The sequence below is a fragment of the Lacerta agilis genome, chromosome 11 (genome assembly GCF_009819535.1).
Source record: "Lacerta agilis isolate rLacAgi1 chromosome 11, rLacAgi1.pri, whole genome shotgun sequence".
Taxonomy (NCBI): Eukaryota; Metazoa; Chordata; class Lepidosauria; order Squamata; family Lacertidae; genus Lacerta; species Lacerta agilis.
In genome coordinates, this window is record NC_046322.1 from 14,492,301 (window position 1) to 14,498,648 (window position 6,348).

At 46.0% G+C, this 6,348-nt stretch overlaps 1 long non-coding RNA gene across 1 annotated transcript; it reads left to right on the forward strand.

Moving 5' to 3' along the window:
* The first annotated feature begins 2,963 nt into the window (after positions 1–2,963).
* LOC117055224 lies at positions 2,964–5,807 on the forward strand. Its single transcript, XR_004427587.1, has 2 exons — positions 2,964–3,074; positions 4,776–5,807. It is a non-coding gene; the product is annotated as an uncharacterized LOC117055224 (long non-coding RNA).
* Positions 5,808–6,348: the final 541 nt, after the last annotated feature.

Consider the following 6,348-nt stretch of genomic DNA (forward strand, 5'->3'; position numbering starts at 1 on the left):
AGTAAAACTGCTCACACATTTGCAAAGCTAAGCAGGGTCCCATCAAGTTGGATGGAGGACTGCATGTTTAGATTCTTGCATTGTGGGGGTTGAGCTAGATGACTCTTGGTGTCCCTTCCAACTCTATGGTTCTACTTCCTGTGAGATAATATGCCTTCTCTTCCAATGCTTAGTTTTTTATTTTATTTTATTTCTGTCTAAATTAGGTTGCAAGCCCATTGGGCTGGGCCTGTATTTTAATATATTCTCCACAATGCCTCGTTGGTTTTTTTTTTTTTAAGTCATTACAACAATAATTGTTCCTTCATAAGGTGAACCATGATTTACATCATTGCTACTCAAAGTGGTGGTTCACAGACAGGTGCCTCTCCGTGTGCCATTGGCTGCTGGACCGTGGTGATTCCATCATAACCCAGGTTGGGTGGGATGCTTCAAGGACCACATATGGTACCTGTCCCTGGCACATTGGGGCTGGGGAATTGCTAACCTGCCACCTCATACTTTGAAAAGCACCGATTTGCATGACAACAATAGTCCCTTAATGAAATAGAAGGTTTGTGGTTGGGTGCACATTTAGGTGACTGCGCAGACAGAAAGCTTAGCAGGGGGAAGTCAATGCAAGGCCAGGCTCTCCAGACTGCAACTCTGAGCAGCAGAGAACAAGGCCAGAGGGAAGCTTTTCCACTTAAGAACATAAGAAGAGCCCACTGGATCAGGCCAACAGCCCATCTAGTCCAGCGCCCTGTTCTGATGGTGGCCAGCCAACCAGATGTCTGTGGGAAAGCACAAGCAGGATTCCTGCAGTTTGCAACAACAGATATCCAACTGCCTCCAGCTATGGAGGCAGAGCCATGGCTTGCCCACCCATGAGGCAAGCTGAGGCGACTGCCTTGGGTGGCGGGATCCACAGGGGCAGCATTCCTCCAAAGGATGCATTGCCTGCTGCCGCAGTGGTAGCGATGGCTGTGTCACGCTCCCTTGAGGCCTGATGTGCTGCCTCTTCAGCAGACATTGCTCTATGCTGCGGCTGCAGCGGCCTTTCTGTGACTTACATAAATACGTTTACCATCTGTGGTGTGGCTGTCTACACAGCAAGCTGGGGAAGTCAACATTGGGGCTAAAACTAGCCACGATGGAGACAGCCACACTTATTGTTCCTTCTTCTTTCTCTTCCTTTGAAGCAGGCGCATTACTCTCAGCCTGGTTCCAGTACATACAAGCAGAGAGAAAAAATGTCTGATCTGAGGTAGATAGTGGCCAGAGCCGTCCTTCACATAGGGCTTAGTGGTGCGCCGCGCCAGGGCGCCGGCCTCTCAGGGGCGCCCCAGTGAGTGGGGGAGCTGCGTGGCTTTGCCGATGGCCTCCCCTTTCCCTGCACGCCTGCCAGCTGCACCCCGCCAAGCATAAGGCTGGCGGGCGTACAGCTTGCCTCCCAAGCCTCTGTGGCGATCTCTCTCCTCTCGCGGAAGCTTGGGAAGGAAGCTGCATACCTGCCAGCCATATGGTTGACGGGGCACAGCCTCCCTTTCAAACCTCTGTGGGGATTGCTCTCCCGTAGCGGCATGGGGGAGAGTTGCGCCCCCCCCAATGGCTGGCAGTGCACGGCTTTGCCCCGCCCCCACTATCCATGGTAATTTGGGGGCGCTGGGTGGATATTTGCACCCCGGTGCCACATCTGCTAAAGACGGCCATGATAGTGGCAAGGGGAAGCAACAGAATGGTTATGGTCTGGCTCTCAGGGCCAGCCCTACTGTTAGGCAGGAGTGAGGTGGCTGCCTCAGGTGGCAGATGTTGAAGGTGTGGGAGAGCAGCAGAGAGATGTTTACATTCATGCGGCCTACCCTGTGCCCTCTTAAGTTAGCCCTCAGTTACCCCATCGCCAGAGTTGAAGTAAAATTCCATGGCCAGTCTATTCTGGTTCCATAAATGGAATGAGGGTGCCATCTTGTCCTTCTCAGGCAACACAATGCTTATCAATGCTATCATGTCTGGCTTCAGTTTTGGATGCAGTTCCGTGGGCCCACATGCCAGTCAATTACATCCAGTGTTATCAACATACATGGAGGATAGATCGTAGGAAGAAGCCACCTTGCACCAATTCAGGCTATTTGTTCACTGAACCCAGTATTGCCTTCCCTGACAGGCAGGGGCCCTCCAGGTCATTAGCTATGTGATCATTATTTTTTTTAACCAGGTTTACCAAAGGGTCTTCTGCATGTATCTCCTCTCTACCCTCAAGCTACAGATTCACCCCCAGACCGTTGATTCTGACTTTCCCCCCGTACATACTATATTGGTTGTGTGTTGGCAAAAGTTCCCCCCACCCAGTTCCACAAAGAGGAAAATGTGTTGTTGGAGCTGAACCCTTGCTCGTGTTTGTAACGCAAAGGTTGTCCAGATTGCAAAGAATCATGAGTCTGCTCCCAAGTATCTTTGTTTCAGAAGCATTCCAACAAAAACCAGAAAAAGCCGCCCCCTTCCCGCCATGGAATTCTGCAGGCCAAACTTGCTGTATAGAGTAATAAGGGAAAATTGGCTTTCACTTTCCCCAGCAAGTTTCTCACCTTGACAAGCTTTTCCATTTCATTTCTCGAAGGTTGACAAACACCTCTCTTTTTATTGTTTTCCTTCATTAGGGGAGGAACAAAAAATGGGCACTTAGGAAAATGAAATGCCTGTTCCTTCTGAAAACTAATCATTTTTACAAAATAGCCTTACACCCACAGTGCCACTTTAATCAAGTTAGTTAAATCTTTCTCTCTTTCTCTTCAAAGGGGCTTTTGAAATCAAGAGTGAAACACGATTCTGGTGGGGGTGAAGGAGAAAGGGGGTGAGTTCTGACCCTGGAATACTTACCTCCAATCTTCCGACTTCCTTTTCTTTTCCTATTTGCAACAGCGTGCGTCAAGAACCAAGGCTTGACTTCGCCACAAAGCCGTGTCAAGAGGAACCCCCCCCCCCCGCACAATGCATCTGCAATTTTATGGATCGTAACCCACTTTGGTATTAAGACTCAAGAGTTCAACAAGCAAGCAATTCCTTTACATTCGAGAAAAAGGCAAGTTCTCTTCCAGGTAACATGAAATATGATATTTGTATGCCACATGGTAATGCACAGTATTTTGCCTTGCCTCTTCCCCCAAAATGGTGGCAAGGGAATGAATAGGGGTACCCTATCATGGAGCCAAAATTCTATATACTTTAGGTGCAACCAGTTTGCCGCACCAGTTGGGTTTTCAGGGTGTGATGCCACAAACGATGCTATACACTCAACTTAATGCCACAGCTTAGGGCAGAGGTGCATGTGAAATAATCCAGGCCTGAGTGCCAACTGTGTTTCTGCCACGCTATGTTGAACTAAGGAAAACTTCGGATCAGGCTGGTGCCCGATGTAGGGTTTTAAATCAGCTAATAGTGTGTTGCTCTGACCAGTAAGGTCCTGTTGGGTCAAGGTCACCAATTGCATCACTTGAATGGCTGGTAGACATTATATGGTTGGAAAACTGCATCACATAATTCGGAAAAGAGCAAATCCCGAAGGGAAGTGGCATTTCAGTTGACATATTGTTTCAGGAATCACTAAGGTTCACATTTCTCTCCCATCTCAGTACCTGACTCATCATGCTTAGCCCCAGTTCTGGATCTGTCCCATTACCTACCCCAGCCTTTCTCAACCTTGGGTCCCCAGATGTTGTTGGACTATAACTCCCACCATCCCTGACCACTGGTCCTGCTAGCTAGGGATGATGGGAGTTGTAGTCCAACATCATCTGGGGACTCAAGGTTGAGAAAGGCTGACCTACCCATCTGGGTGGTTTAAAACAAAACAACAACAACAACAACAACAACAACAACAGTATTTGACATTCATACACATGCGAGATTTGTGCTCTCCTAAATCTTCACTCAACCTACAGCTGTTTGGGAGCTGGGAATTTAATGATATTTTCTTCAAAGTGCTTTCAAAGTATCACTGGTTCAGCCCCCCACATCTCTCATTAAAGGACAACCCGTCAAAGGCAAGAGAGAGGGCAGGGGTGAATGTTGCCCTAAGGGACATGAGCAACATGTATGGGATCTAAACCAGGGAGATAAATCCTGGGTAATCAGCTTGAGATCTAGAGCAGGCTTCCTCAACCTCGGCCCTCCAGATGTTTTGAGACTATGATTCCCATCATCCCTGACCACTGGCCCTGCTAGCTAGGGATTATGGGAGTTGTAGGCCAAAAACATCTGGAGGGCCGACGTTGAGGAAGCCTGGTGCCAGAGCAAAAGAAAGACAAGAGCAGTCCACACTGCAGCATTTTCTTTCTATTGCCCAGTTGGAATATTATCTCTTTCTGAAGCATGATATGTTATAATTAGGCTGATATAATGGGAAATTATAGTGCGGGGTTGGTTGTTTCTTCCATTGCAAGTTCTATTACTCTGACTTCAGCAATAGCTGTAATTTAATGAGTAAACTGTGGCTATTTTAGTTTACAACTAAAATGTCATTAAAAAATATTTTAGGAAAAGTGAATGGGCCAGACAGCCTATTGACCAGGATTCTAGAGTCTCCTTCTGCTTCATTTACCATGAGCTACTGGGCTGGGCTCAGCATGGCTAAATTGGTTCCAGCCAAACCACATTTATAGGTTGGAGTCAATTGGTTTATGAACTGTTGACAGTCTAGGTTGGCAAACAGCTTGCATTCACAATGGAAATGATTTCTACCTACAGTATTTCTCATGTTTACCTCTTTAAACGTATTCCCTTTCTCTGTTTTATTGTAGGTACCTGTGGTTATAATTTCGGAAATCTAGAGCTGCACCTCTTCCCCCCTCCTCAGTGCCTCTTTCCTGCTGGAGCTGTGGAGTGTGACAATGGTGTTTGTATCCAATCTGTCAAACGCCATTATCACACTAAATAGCTACTGTTAGATGAGCCATCGGGTTCAGCGGAGGGAAGGAAAAGGAAGAGAATTATTGGAGCAATCTATCCTCCCAGCAAAGCTGCAGGAATACAACAGTATCAAAATCACGACAACTGCTTGCTATGCGGTGCCAAAATCTCATGCAGTAAATAATAGGATCTGCTTTCCTAAAAGTACACATTGTGATCCCAGTTACTTTGCAGAGATGTACATGACTCATGTTTGTGTTCATGGGATGCAGAGATATTTTAGTGATCAAGCACAAGTGATTATGTACATTTATTCCTACATTATAACAAACAGCCTACACAACTGTCTTTCTTTCATTTTTGCTCCCCAAAGCAACATTATAAGTGTTTATTCCACTTATTAACAAGTTAATAGTTGTAGATATTTTAGTCTTGAATAGGAGCTCCATTGTTGTATTGACGTTTGACAAATGAGCCTGAGAATGGAGGCATAATTCTATTTTTGGCTCTCAGCTGTGTACAGCTCAGCTATGTATACAAGTCATCATTTAGTCAAATGCTGAGCGGTATTATTGCCATGTCGTTGGGGGGTTTGGCAGAAAAGCAACCACAATCCATGTCCATAATTGCTATATAAATATTCCATAGGTGTGTATATTTCACTGAAATCAATGTGAAGTATTTGAAGCACAATGCATAGACAACTTATGCCAGAAAGGGAGTCAAGAGGTTACTACTTCTTCCCTGCAAAACATCCATCACTCTGCTCTACTTTGTGATCCGTGATGAAAGTAAAAACAGGGTGTTTCACACATTATGCAGCAGAAAACCAGGTTTGCCACTGAGCGTGCCCAAAACAGCACTTGCAGCCAATGTTAGCTCTGTGATTCATGTACCTGTATGATAAATTTGTACACTGCTGACATGTAGTGTTTCAATTTTCCTTTTTTAGATGTATGCTTAAAGCAAGTGTGGGGGACTTGTGGCCAGTGGTTGGGAATCATGGGGGTTGTTGTCCAGTAACATTTGCAGGACTACAGCTTCCCTGTCCCTAGCTTCAGACATCTTAGCTATACACCCGAAATACAGTACAGTACTGTATTGTGTGAATCAGCCCTCAGCGTAGATATCTAAATATTGGTGTGCATTCATTCTGAAATTCTGCCAAAGCAAACACATTCCAACACTTCTTATTACAGTGATACCTCGGGTTACGAACTTAATTCGTTCCGGAGGTCCGTTCTTAACCTGAAACCGTTCTTAACCTGAGGTACCACTTTAGCTAATGGGGCCTCCTGCTGCCGCTGCGTTGCCAACGCGCAATTTCTTCTTCTCATCCTGAGGTAAAGTTCTTAACCGGAGGTACTACTTCCGGGTTAGCGGAGTCTGTAACCCGAAGTGTTTGTAACCCGAGGTGATTGTAACCCGGGATACCCCTGTATCTGTTATAACAATATCTAACTA